Source organism: Equus caballus, chromosome 31 (genome assembly GCF_041296265.1).
Source record: "Equus caballus isolate H_3958 breed thoroughbred chromosome 31, TB-T2T, whole genome shotgun sequence".
In the NCBI taxonomy this organism is placed as follows: Eukaryota; Metazoa; Chordata; class Mammalia; order Perissodactyla; family Equidae; genus Equus; species Equus caballus.
In genome coordinates, this window is record NC_091714.1 from 16,487,626 (window position 1) to 16,502,255 (window position 14,630).

Genomic DNA, 14,630 nt, shown 5'->3' on the forward strand with positions numbered 1-14,630 from the left:
ACTGGAAATAGACTAAGAATATTTCGGGAAGAACATTCTCACTATTGGAAATAATCTGAAACAATAAATAGAGCAGTTCAGATAATGAAAGAGGCTAGAAAGACAAGGTCCAGCTGATGGTCAGCCACTCGTCTTTATTAGGACTCTTTTCTTTCCCATTAAAATCTCTGTATCCAATATGAATCTGTTTTCTAAACTAACATAGCCATTGACCTTTTTTTAATGAAAAAAGCAAAAAAATATATACACAAATTTTTTATGAAGTGGGAGGTCTCCAAAGTAGTTTGTTAAACTAAGAGCTAGTCATTGACAGGGTTATAATGGGCAGAGCCTCAACCTTGCGGCATGCTGGGAGTTCCAGGGGGATGGAGACCGTGCTCAGGGTAACAAGTGAAGATGGAGTTGGTGGAGCAGGTGGGGGGCAGTGGGGAGGAAGGAACACTCCCTGGACAGAAAGGCTGGCACCCTCCAGGAGGGGCTTGCAGACAAATCCTGAAGTCCAAGGGAAGATGGTGGACGCCAATCCAGTCCATTGGGAACCGTCATCCAAGTGGCTGAGTCCAAGTGTCTCTTCTCTTATGTTCAATCCATTCACTCTTCGTATTCATACGTCTTAAATAATCTTAAGCATTATGAATTGTGTAATTTCTGAGTCAAACTTTCTAAATAATTTTTTAAGATAACTAATTCTGGAAAAAGGGAACATGGAGCTGAGTGGGACAGTCTTGAGCCAGGAGTTCTCAGACCACGAGAGGGGACTTGCAGGGAGCCACCCAACAGCTGTTAAGGGAGGAGCAACAGATTATAAAATTACTAACAGCCACTGCCATAGCCAATCCATATTGAACAGTGAGTGACATTTCCCAGGCTGAAGGGAATAATTTCTGGGATACTTTTTGGGGGGTCTTACAGGCCAGCAATCTCTCCCACCAAGAGGTCACAAATCTGGATCCCACCATGCTTGGTTACCCTGAAAAACAAACCTTAAGAGGCCAGGGAACCTGTCCCCGGGGTAAGTGTACACTCAGTGTGCATGGGGACAGTCTCGTGTCTGAGCACTGTTAGCTCGTTGGGGACTTGAATTGGCCCTCAAATGTGTATTTAGTATGTTGCGGTCCTTTGTGCCCAGGCAGCTGCAGCTCTAGTCGCCACACAACGCGTGCACACACACACACATTTACTCCCTCTTTCCCATCTCCGTTTTGCTTGCCCAAACCACAGGTTTAGGTTTCTTTCTGTCTTTCCCCTACCTATGGTTCAGATCCCTGATGGGATAGAGTCTTGTGCAAAACCTTAACAAACTGCACCACAACCCTTGAGTGTGCATCAGAATCACCTGGAAAACTTATTAACACATAGATTGCTGGGCTCCAGCTCCATCTCCACCCCACCCCCCAGCCCATTCTGATACAGTAAGGCTGGGATGAGGCTCTAGAATGTGCATTTCTACAAAGTTCCCAGCTGCTGCTGACCTGCAGACCAACCACACTTGGAGGGCCACGATGAGGGGGGCTATTCGGTCATTCCACAAATATTTATTGAGGTTCCACTCTGCGTCACACACTGTACGAGGCGTAGTGCACGAAACAATGGAAAGAGCAATGGCATTCATATTCTAGTTGGCTAGGTGGATGTTAAACGGTTGCATACATTACTGTTTCATTACAGTCATGATAAGGAAAATTACTAGATATGACGCCAGCAGATAACAGGGGACTTAAGAATATCAGGGAATGCATCCTTGAGAAAGTGACATTTCCACTGAGCTCTGAAGGAAACATTTCTATTTTTCATTCATTCATTCACAATCCCCAAGGAAAGAAACAAAATTTCTGCACTGAAAAGTACCTTCAGGAAATGCCCTTAAGCTTTAAACAGTGCACACCCATCTCTTGGTGTCTGCTTTACAGGGATTGATACAGGAGGATGGCTTTCCCCAGGAGCCCGTTCACAGTTTCAGCTGACATGTTGTTAGGAGAAGGGAGGACAGGGGAGTCAGAGAGGTGAGCTAAGAAGCCTGTGGGGCCTGGACTCTGCATGGCTGAGCCACGCTGTGGATTCGCAGCCAGAGGCCAGACTTCTGGGAGACAGCCCTAGGGGTGAGCTTGGTCTCGGATTCCCCTGCACAGCTGAGGAAGCAGGATTTCAGGGGGCCGCTTGGGGCACCCAGCACAGCTAGTGTTGGAGCTCAGATCCAAGCCCTGGCCTGCTATTGGCTTCAGCAGCCTCTGTGTGGGAGCACACGCCATCAGAGGCATGGCAGGTGCAGAAGGGTGTGAGGTGGGAAACCACGCCAGGGCTGAGACAGGGCCTAGAAGGATGTAAGGGACCAGTGAGAGGGCGGAGCCAGCGAGAGGGCGGACTGGGAAGCGCTTCATCTCAACATGTATGGAGAACCACTGAAAAATGTTAAACAGGGGTGTGCCAAGCTGTTTCCTGTGAGATTTGAAGCAAGCCACGTAATGTTTCCAATACTCTGTTAGCTGGAAGAGACAACACTTTTCCCACCTACCAGAGAACCTAGAAATTCTCAAGTCGATTATTTCTTGTAGAACACAGTAAACGTACACATAAGAGATTTTCATAGTGGGCCACCTTGTACCAGCAGAATTGGGTCCCACTGCGAACCAACAAGTCACCTTTCTGGTGCCATTTCTTCGTCTACATACAACAAGAGTTTGATTACATGAACTATAATGTCCTTTCCAATCCTAACATATGCTAATCCTGAAGCAAGTTGGAAAAAAATTATTTTTAATTATTATTATTATTTTTAACTTTTTGCTCTTCAGTGGAAGAATCAGGCCAGACAGCTGCACAGGAAAAACAAATGTTTAAAAATACATTTTGGGGGCTGGCCTGGTGGTGCAGTGGTTAAGTTCACAAGTTCTGCTTTGGTGGCCCAGGGTTCACTGATTCAGATCCTGGGTGTGGACCGACGCACTGCTTGTCAAGCCATGCTTCGGCAGGCATCCCACACGTAAAGTAGAGGAAGATGGGCATGGTTGTTAGCTCAGGGCCAGTCTTCCTCAGCAAAAAGAGGAGGATTGGTGGCAGATGTCAACTCAGGGCTAATCTCCCTCAAAAAAGAAAGAGAAAAAAGAAAAAGAATACATTTTGTGGATAAAGTATGTGTTTTTTTTTCTCTTTTTCCTTGTTCCTTTTGACCTGTGGTTTTTTGGTTTGACCTTTGATGTGAAAACATAACTGGACACACATTCATGTCTTGGGCTCTCTATACCTCTCAAATGCACCAGTGCCCAGAACACCTGTTGAAAACTGGGGAGAGAGGCTGTGACCCTCTGTCCACAACTTTCACACCCTGAAAAGACAGGCCAAGGTTTCTGTTCTTAAGCCATTAGTGACATAATCTCGGGTAAACACATAGAGCACTTTTTCAAAAATCACGTATGCCCCTGGCCAAATGTGATTAGGGGTCTTCGAAGGTTCAGGAAACATCCAGGCAAGAGTTCAAACTTTCGCATTTGCTCAGAGCTAACACATGGCCTGTCTTATTTCTATTAAGGAGATGGTTTAAGCTCACTAGGCAAAGTGGGTTAATGACTAACCAGGCTAAGTGACTCAGATAAAACCCCCACATCCTCCTTGTGGGCACCTTCGTGGTGCTGCTCTGAGGGCTATGCTGGGTCTTAAAATAGCACCTTTAGACCTTTGACTGACTTTATCTCAGAGTTTGAATCACTTTTTGTTTCTTTTTGAGGTCTTGGTGAAATAAGGAACAAATATAGCACTGTTTTACCCATTTTGTGGTGAGAGAAGAAGTTGCTAGAAGCTACTATAAGTGGCATATTGAATGAGCTGAATTCAGCAGGGTGTGAGCCCAAACCTCCTGGGCCCCAGTCAACTCACTCTGTCCCAGCTGTCTTACCTGCCTCTGGATGAAACGTTGCCATCATCAGCGGTGGAAGCAAAAAATTGTATTGTCGGCTGGGATGGTGTTGTGGTTTGAATTGTGTCCCCCCAGAAGATGTGTTCAAGTGCTGACCCATGGTACTCGTGAATGTGACCTTATTTGGAAATAGGGTCTTTGCAGATGTAATCAAGTTAAAATGAGGTCCTGTTGGATTTAGAGCGGGCCCTCAATTCAATGTGATTGGTGTCTAAGGAGAGGGAAATCTGGGTACTGAGGTGGAGAGACACACAGAGGCACAGGGAAGAAGGCCATGTGATGACAGAGGCAGAGACTGGAGCAACGCAGCTGCCAGCCAGAGAAGACCAAGGATTCTGACAACCATCAGAGCTGGAAGGAGCAAGGAAGAATTCTTCCCTAAGCCTTCAGAGGGAGCGTGGCTCTTGCCGACATCTTGATTTTGGACCTCTAGCCTCAGGAACAGTGAGGGGCTAAATTTCTGTTGTTTTAATCCACCCAGGTCTTGGTAATTTGTTACAGCAGCCCTAAAAAATAATACAGATGGTGAGAGAGAAAAGCAAAGACAATAGTCACTCTAGACAATACTCACTGAAGAGCTGGAGAATGGTGCTGCTGCGGGCACTAAGGGTGGGGCAGGTGTTCCGAGGGGTTGGAAAGGATGGGAAGCTGGGTTTTAACTCATCAAGTTTTAGGCATAAGTGGGCGTAGCAGAGAGATGGGTCTGAACTGATTGACTTTCCGAGTGGATCCTCATGATGTCATAAGGGGAATCAGTGTACATGTCATGCATCACCATCTATCAACCAAGAGTTCACTGGTGTCTTCCAGTTCCACAGCCCTGAGTCTCTTGAGATGATAAAGAGGTAGACGAATGAAATCTTTCCCCTCAGGAAGTTCACGTAATATTATTGAGAGATGGGGCCTGCATATGTAAAGAATAATCTTGAATAAATACATGGCAAATGGATAAAAGTTTAAACTGCAGAGGAAGAAGGTGTTGTGCTGGCAAATATTTAATAACTGGCTTTCCAAAAAGAAAGCCCTAATTTTCATTGTTTGACAATTTCTGTAGTGTAAATATTGCCACCGTGGCCAATTTCAAGCTCTCAGTGTGATGCCACAGAACACGGAGCCGGAGGAGATGCTAACAATCAGCCCCTGGGAGTCAGTGTGAACTTGTTCCAGCATCCCACTGAAGGTGAGAACTCTGAGGCCTCGCACTGGGGAAAGGAAGATTTCAGGAAGAAAAGGAATCTTAGCAGCTTCTAAAGGATGGGCAGGTTCAGGAGGAAGGGGAAGAGCCTTCCACAAGAAGCAGCTTGAGTAAGAAGCAGGAGAGGAAGCGGAGAGAAAGACCATGAGCCAGATGGACCTGAGTTCATGTCTCAGCACAGAGCTGTGTGATCTGGACCTCAGTTTACTCATCTGTAAAGCAGTACCCATCACACAGAATTATAGGACACAGGCCTGTTACTTAGTACATAGTAGACACTCAAAAATGTTAAGGTGCATCCACATTATTGCAAGTGGCAAAATTTCATCTTTTTTACAGCTGAGTAGTTTTCCATTGTGTATATATACCACATCTTTTTTATCCACTCATCCGTTGATGGGAAATCAGGTTGCTCCCAAGTTGTGGCTATTGTGAATAATGCTGCAATGAACATAGGGGTGCATAAATCTGTTTGAATTAGTGTTTTCATGTTCTCTGGATAAATACTCAGAAGTGGTATAGCTGGATCATAGCATATCTCTATTTTTAATTTTTGAGAAGTCGCCATACTGTTTTCCACAGTGGCTGCACCAGTTTGCATTCCCACCAGCAGTTTGCGACTGTTTCCTTTTCTCCACATCCTCTCCAACCCTTGTTATTTCTTGTCTTTTTAATAATAGCCATTCTTTTGGTGGTGAACATGATGCAGTCTATACAGAAACCAAAATATAATGATGTACACATGAAATTTGCATAATGTTATAAACCAATGTTGATACTGGCTCAACACAAGGTTGACATAAGGGAAGTCATATTGTGGAAAAGAAACCATATTGTGACTTTGAATGACCTGATTAACTAACCCAGACATGCTCTGTAGATTTTATGGCCCCTCCAAGCTGTAATAAGTTGATAACTCTGTTCTTTTGCATTCTTTAGGAATGTGATGACCCCCAGGCAGAGAGTCAATGCTGATAGCCATCATCAATGACAACTGGAAGATCAGGGTATAGGGTGTTGCTCCCTTCTCTGATGCACATCCAGTAAAACACAAGACTAAGGGGAGCTAAGACCAGATGTCTGTCCCCGCCCGGAGACCAGCTGCCTCCCCAACCTGGAGACCAGCCCCCTATATAACTGGCCTGGAGTCTTTGTTCTGTAAGATGGTTCTTTTGGATGGTAGTCAGCCATCTTCCCCCTTGCTAGCAAGCTGTAATAAAAAGTCCTTTCTCTCCTACCACCTTGCCTCTTGACTATTGGCATGTCTTGCTGCAGGCAGATGACCCCTCCTTGGGTGGTAACAATGTGACCTAAATAAAAAAAAGTTAAAGTGCCCTTAGCAGTGAGCTGAATAGTTTTGTTGCAGTGTTTGTGTAGGCCTGTAGTAATAGATAAAGTCTAAACACACACACACAGGTTTACATACATGTGTGTATGCACATGTATGAATTTATGTACATATATGTGTACATTATAGATACACATGTATGGATACAAACACATATAAATATACATGCAACTGTACAGACACACACATACATAGTTCTCCATTTACTAAGACAAAGCTACGTGGTCAGGCATAGGGAGGTATTTTAGTCTCCTCCATGTAGGTTAGGAGACCTCTGGAGCATTACATCATTCCTGTTTAGTTGTTCAAGGACATCTGAGGGATGAGAAGCCCTGAGGAACTTGGGAGAGAAACATCCTGCTGTGGCCTTTGAGGCAACAAACAACCCCAGCAGGACCGGAAAAAGCGCTCACGTGATGACGGATTCCTTCCAGACTTATTGACAAAAGGGATTTTAGGTCAGGAAACAACAGGGAAACAGGAATCATTCTGCATTCTGTCAAGGAGGTGAGCAACCATTTCAGAAACTGGAGCAAATTCCTGACATTGAACAAAAGAAAGTGTCGTTGAGGACGTGATTGAAACAGGCAGGGCCATCTGCATGTGTCTTTGGGTTCCGCTTGAGTCATTGGGTCAATAGAGCTATTAGATTGCCCTAGACAATCCATCGCCATTGTTGAGAAAAAATGATAATGATCTTAGGCTGGTAATCGCATCTTTTGTACTCGTCTTGTTAGTTCAAAGAATTAAAAGGAGCTTTTTGTATTTGCATAGCTATTCATGTTAAAATTTGTAAACACTGGTTGGCCCTGAGAGGGAGCCAGAATTACTGCAAGCCATGGATGATAGATGACAAGAACAAATAGAGAAAAAAAAAAATCCAGGACTAAGCCATAAAGGCCATTGCCATTAAAGATGACCTGAAATGGTACCCAAGACCCAGAGGGTTGACAAGGAAAGTGCGGGGCCCAACAAGGTTTGGAAGGACATTTAAGATATGGGAGAGGAGGGTAGACCAAGCCAATGGAACAATCTGAACACAGGTAGAGAGCAGAGGTGGGAAGCTCAAAACCCTGTGGGACAGGTCAGGTAGGAAGCAGACCAAGCCGCTACTAGTGCTTCCAAGCTTAGTACTTTGAGCTCCTTGAACTTGACACAAAGACCACTCAAAACAGGTGTTGGGGTCATATATGGGCCTTGTGCCACCAGCTTTCCACCTGGGATATAGAGGGAGGTAGGACTAAGTCTTGTTCACGAGGTAGGAGGTGGGACCAACCAGAGCAGAAAATTTGCATGGGGAAAAGCTAGATGGAATTTGTAGGATGGGGCTGAAGGCAGGGCTGGGTCTCACCACAGAGCATGGGAGGATTAGGGAAAGACAGGCAGAGCGGACGGGTTAAAAATATTTCTGCTTCTTTTATGTCGTTGTGTTGAAACTGTGTACTTAAAAAGAATTCTGTGTTCCAATGGAAATGTGTTCAGACCAACAAGACGGGATAAGTGAAAATTTGTATACTTCAACTGGACTTTGATCCCCACGTGTGTATTTCTGTGAACACTGAGGGCCTCATTTTGTTGTTAATTATGGAAGGAAATGCGTGAGTGTGAGTCCGTCTTTTGAATTTCCCTGATTTATTAATTTCAAGTGTTGGATACCAAAGGAAGACCTCAAAACAAACAAGCAAGCAGGCAAACCAAAATGGTATCATGGACGTCCAAGGTGCCTGTTTCAATTGCTCAATTTCTACATGAGGTCATTTGAAAAGAACAAAACAGTTGCAGCTGCTCCTTTGGGAGAAACAATTCAGAGGGGGAAGAGAAGGGAATTTATACTTATTAGACCTGTCAAGGCTACTCTCTTTACTATGTGTTTTAAATAGATCATTTCATCTAATAGTTCTGTAGTTTTTAAAAAAATCATATAGATAAGGAGACTAAGACCCTGTGAGTTTTAGAAATTTGCTCAAGACACAGTCTGTGGCAGAGCAGGTCTATAATTGAGATGGCCAGAGTGGAACTCTCTGCGAATCATCTCAGGAGCATATGGCTTTGTTCTGGAGCTTTCGGTCTTGGTCTAGGACTTGAAGGTTGACAGCAATGAGTCCATTGACTTTTGTTGTTGTTTGCTAAAACAGTTTTCCCCTATGCAATATGACTCCCTCTTGTCTCAGTCAGTGTTCTATCAGAGAAACAGAACTGGTAGAGGATGGATGGATGCATGCATGCATGGATGCAGAGAAACAGAACCAGTAGAGGATGGATGGATGGATGGATGGATGGATGGATTGGTGGATGGCTACCTAGCTAGATTTCAAGAAACTGGCTTACAAAGGCAGGAGTGGATGATGTAGTCCACAGGTAGAATTTCTTCTTCCTCAGGGAACTCTCAGTTTTGATTGGATGAGGCCCACCATCTTCTGAAGAGTAATCTCCTCTTCTTAAACTTAACTGGCTGTAGGTGTTAACCACATCTACAAAATGCCTTTGCAGAAACACCTAGATTAGTGATTGACTCAATAACTAGGTCCTATGGCCTAGCCAAGTTGACACATAAAACTAACCATGACACCCCCCAAACTCACATAGTTCTGTTTGATAATACAAAGACAATCTCGACAATCAGAGAAAGCAGGGCTCTTTTATGATTCCAAGGTTCTCTTCAAGGTCAGGAAAGATGTTTGGCTTCTTGACATTCGACATGAGGGATGTTGCCTATTCATGGCTTAGCTTTGCCTTGGTGACTCTGGGTTCCGCCAAGTCCTAGGCTCCTTCTCTCGGCTTTTTTAACAGAGGATTTGCAGGTCTCCTAGTATTTTATTCTCACTACCTTTTCAGAGGTTTGATTTGGTTCATAAACAAATCCACAGCTCTTAAGAATTTTCTATCAGTGACCCAGATGGGAGCCTCAATAATCACAGTGCAAAAGCATTAATTGGCTCTGAAGATAATCGCGTGCCCCTGCAGTGCTTCCCTTTCGTAAACACTCACTAATGAACACGATTCAGAAAGTCCTGAATATTTGGGGCCTTATGCCCTGATGACCTTCAGGAGCTCAGTGGGGGTCAGAGCGGGTCAGTGATTTGAAACACTGAATGTATGGTCCTGAGAACACTGGTCACATTAACAGATCACCTTGTCTAGTCTCTGTGTGGTTATAAACTTTCAAAATATTTCCTAATGATGGTTGCTTCCAAGAAACATCTATGATCAGTAGCCAGTGAGTAATTTTCTCTGATAACTTGCTGCTGTTCTAAACGTGTGTGTGTCTAGAAGGTATTCACCAGGCAAAATATAGTTTATCCTTTTTTGGTGTGTTTTTCATGTTTCCTTTTTTCTCTCCTGTCTTTCTTCCTTTCTATTTATCTCAGCATTATTTTCCCAGCCCGGCTTTGGTTCACAAATTATTAAACTCTGTAGTTATTGGATGCATGATTATATTCTTCTGATTCAGATTTTTCATTAAACATTTTTCCTGAGGTCCTCACTGTCAGTGCTGCCATATGCAATGATCTCTTGTCTTTCATCAAATCTCTACCTGTTCCTTTGAATTAGTAATATCATGACTGATGGTTGTGATGAAGGATGACCTGGGAGGCCACAAGTCATTGCTTCTTTTTTTTGTTTTTTTTTTTTAAGATTGGCACCTGGGCTAACAACTGCTGCCAATCTTTTTTTTTTTTTTTTTTTTTTTTTCTGCTTTATTTCCCCTGCTGCCGGTACACAGGTGTATATCTTAGTTGCAGGTCCTTCTAGTTGTGGGATGTGGGATGCCGCCTCAACATGGCCTGACGAGCGGCGCCATGTCCGCGCCCAGGATCCGAACCCTGGGCCGCCGCAGCGGAGTGCGCAAACTTAACCACTCGGCCACGGAGCCGGCCCCGAGTCATTGCTTCTTTGATTGGTCTCTTCCTACATGTCAGGTGTGGGCGAGGCATAGGATTCAGCACTGAACAAAACAGATTTGGTCCCTGTACCCGAGACTTACCAGCCCAGCCAATCCTTCTTTTGCTCCCACTCCTGGTCAGGTCCTTGTTGTTTAAAATCTTGCATTTAATAAGGATGCCATAGAAAATTCAGAAAAAAGGATGAATGAATGGGAATTGGACTGAGAAGAAAAAAGTGAAGGCTTTGAGGTCCTATTGAGAACTATTCAAATTAAGGTATTTTATAAACAGTCCTTTAGTTTGCTTTGCTCCAAGTAAGGAAGTCCACGTGGAGAATGTCTTCAAGTTCAAGATCAGTTGAGGGAAAGCAAGAGTTTGAAAGTTTGTGATGCTTGACGATTTCTTGTTGGAACAGGAAATTATTTTATTAACCTTCATTTATTTCTTTAAAGAGTACAGATAATAAAATTAATACAGTATTTATTCATTATCCAGCACCAGACCCTACATACAATAACTCATTAAATCGTCACAAAAACTCTGAATTAGGTCCCAGTATTACCCCCATTTTGGAAATGAAGACACTACAACATGAAGATGTTAAGTTGCTCACCGCCATACAAGTAATATGTGGTGGACCTTTAATATAGGAACGTTTCAAATACCCCAACTCTGGCTAGTTTTGGCATAAAATCCCAAAGACACAGCACTTTTATTACACACGTTTTCATATTATTTATTCCATTCAGACAGAAAGGTTTCCTTGTTTTGCATTTGCCAGCTATTGTGGAAGATGCTAGTTATATCTCTAGCTGTTCTTTATATCTTTTTCTATTAGAGGCTTCTGGTGGACAGAGGGGAACAATAATTCATAGTTATGTTCCTTTATAATATTACAGTAACAATTTAAATAATTTTAATGAAATTCCCACTACAATGGAATTTGCATAGAAATGCACTTTTAATGCTATTTTGTTGACGATATTAATTTTCCTGGATGATGACACGGCAATTACCATATGACACCTCTCTTTAAGAGCCTTCAGGAGTTGTCTGTTGTCTGTTGCCTTAAATCTGAATCCATCTGCCTAGTTTGCAAGGCTTGCAATAATCTAACTCCTCTTCTCCTGACAATTCATCTCGTACGGGCCTTCAGCATGATTTTCCTCTCATGTCACCTGCTGCTCTAGCGGTCTCCTCCTTGACTTGCTTCTGTGCTTTCCCACCTAGACTGCTTTCTCCTTGCATTTCATTTTATTCAAATTCATGTTTCAAGGTGGCTCCCCACCCTCATCCTTTCTCTGTAATGCTCCCCTCCCACCTCGTCCTTTCTGTTCTCTCCTCTTCCTTCCTAACCTCCCATCAAATTTATTGCCTCATTGGGCAAAACTGGCACTTGATTATATCTTTTCTTGAGCACTAGTCCAGTGCTTCTCAAACTTTGATGGCCAGAAGAGTCATCTGGTTCCTCGAAAAATTAAAAATAAAATGACCATATGACTCAGCAATTCCACTTCCAGGTATATACCCAAAAGTATTGAAAGCAGGGTCTCAAAGAGGTATTTGTACACCCGTGGCCGTAGTAGCACAATTCACAATAGCCACAGGTGAAAACAACCCAAGTGTATGTGGATGAACGAATGGAGAAGCAAAATGTGCTAATACATACACACGATGGAATATTACTCTGCCTTAAAAAGGAAGGAAATTCTGACAGGTGATACAACATGGATAATATGTAAGAACATTATGCTGAGTGAAATAAGCCAGTCACAAAAAGACAAATACTGTACGATTCCACTTACACATGGTATGTAGAGTAGTCAAATTCACAGCCAGAAAGCAGAACGGTGGTTGCCAGGGGCTGCGGGGAGGGAGAATGAGGAGTTGTTGTTTAACAGGTGCAGAGTTTTAGATTTGCAAGATGAAAAGAGTTCTGGAAATCGCAAGATCATGTAAATGTACTTAACACTACTGAACTATATGCTTAAACATGGCTAAGGTGGGCCGGCCCGGTGGCGCAGCAGGTAAGTGCGCACGTTCCGCTTCAACAGCCCAGGGTTCGCTGGTTCGGATCCCGGGTGTGGACATGGCACTGCTTGGCAAGTCGTGCTGTGGCAGGTGTCCCACATATAAAGTAGAGGAAGATGGGCATAGATATTAGCTCAGGGCCAGTCTTCCTCAGCGAAAAGAGGAGGATTGGCAGCAGTTAGCTCAGGGCTAATCTTCCTCAAAAAAGGAAAAAAGGCTAAGATGGTAAACTTTCTGTTATGTATATTTTACCACAATTTTCTTTTTAAAAAAGAGAATACTCTAGGAAGAGAATATAAAACAAAGGTTTATAGGCCCACCCATGAGATTTGTACTTTTGGAGTTTTTGTCTGGGTTGGAGGGGAGAGAAACCTTTATCTTAATGATCACTCCCAGGTGCAGTCTTCAGGACAAATTTGGAGATGCTTCTAGTTTTTGCATATATGTAAAGTATTGTCTCTAAGACTGTAGGTGCCTCTAAAGAAAAGAAAAAGTCAGTATTTCATGACTACCTAGGTGTCCAACGCTTAACTTTTACCCAAACAATTGATAATATGTATATTTTATATATAAGACAACTGAGGCTGAAAAACTGTGTAAATTGCCCATGATCATAAAGGTAAAAAGCAGAAGAGCTGAGAGTTAAGCCCAGGTGTGGCAGAGATGCTGCCATGCGTTTGCCACATTTCCTATTCTTGGACTCACAGGGAGACTAGGCTTCCAGCCTCAGTTGACCTTGCAATTCGGTTCCTGCCCTGTGGCTGAATTCTGTCCTATACAGAGAAGCTTCCAGGCCTGGCTCTTCAAAACATCCTGCTTTGTCCCATAGTCCTGCTTCTCCTTTCACGGCAAGTTTGAAGGATGTGAGTTCCAGATGGCAGTCCTATGAGATGGGGAGTGGCTGCCAGACCTGCCTTGGACTGAAAGGTAAGTAAAAAAATGAATGTTTATTGTGTTAAGCTACTGAGATTTCACCATGTATTCGTTATGGCAGCATAACTTATTTATCCCGACTAAATTCATACACTTGTCCTTCCCGTGACAGTAGGCCACCCCCGGAAGCCCAAGATGTAAATTTCTTTTGTATTTCCGCAGCACCAAGGATAATGTTAAGCTTATAGCAGTGTCCCTTGACCCCCACAAAAAACCTTTTGGCATTGATGTGGTTTATGAGAGTGATGAAAATTCCAGGTTGAAAGAGAAAGAGATGGAAAAACCCACTCCCTTGGCAGCTGAAGCAGCTCCAAGAGAACCATTTAAGTAATTTTTAACTGCAATTTCCTACTCCCACTTATGTCCCCAGTTCTTTTTCTCATCTTGCCAGTGTTATTTTTTTAAACCCTCAGAAAACCTGTGTTTTAGTTTTGGCAAGCCAAATGCAAAACAAAACAAAACACTTAAGAAAAGGTTAATGATTATTTATAAATAAATTAGTGTTGCCAAATGAGTCTGATGCTGAGTTGAGCTCGTGTAGGGCAAATTAGATACATTCCTGAATCACCAAAGGCAGCCCCAAGGCCGTCTGTGAAGGGAGCCTGCCAAGCCATGGAGGCTCTGAGGAACACATGGCCTCACACACGAAAACAGGAAATGCAAGTGGGAGACGTATGTTTGGGCAAGTGGAAGAAACGAAGACAGACAAAGAGAGCTTCTCCAAAGCTGGAATCCTCCAATTTAGTATTTTGCAAAATGTCATCTGAGCATTGTGTTTTCATTTTGGCATGTGTGCATGTGGCAAAGATATCAGTGGTCCTTAATGTATGTTTTCCCCTTTTTCTTCAGTTATAGGACCACCTATACTTAGCTGGCCACGTGGCCATGCTAAATATAGGCTGTATTTCCCAGTCTCGTCTGGCAGCTGTGTGTAGCCACAGAAGTGAGTTCCAGCCAATGGGATATGATATCCACAACTTCCAGGACAGGTCCCTAAAGGGGATAGGGGATGCTGCTTCTCCCTGTTACCCATTGAACACTGAGATGTAGATATGATGGCCAGTGCTCCTTCTTGGACCATGAGAATGAGGACCAGACCCTTGGGCTGGTGGAACAGAAATCCAGAGGCTTCTGGGGCTCAGATGATCCTAGACCTGCCATAAGAGAACTGAACTGTCTACACTTAGACTTTTGCATGAGAGAGATGGGATCTCTATATGTGATTTGAGATCTTAGAGCTAGTGGCAAGTCAGGTCTAACGAACATAGTGAACAATTTTCTAGCTTGGTTAGATGTCTTGTTTGTTGTCTAAAATGCACACACTTGGTC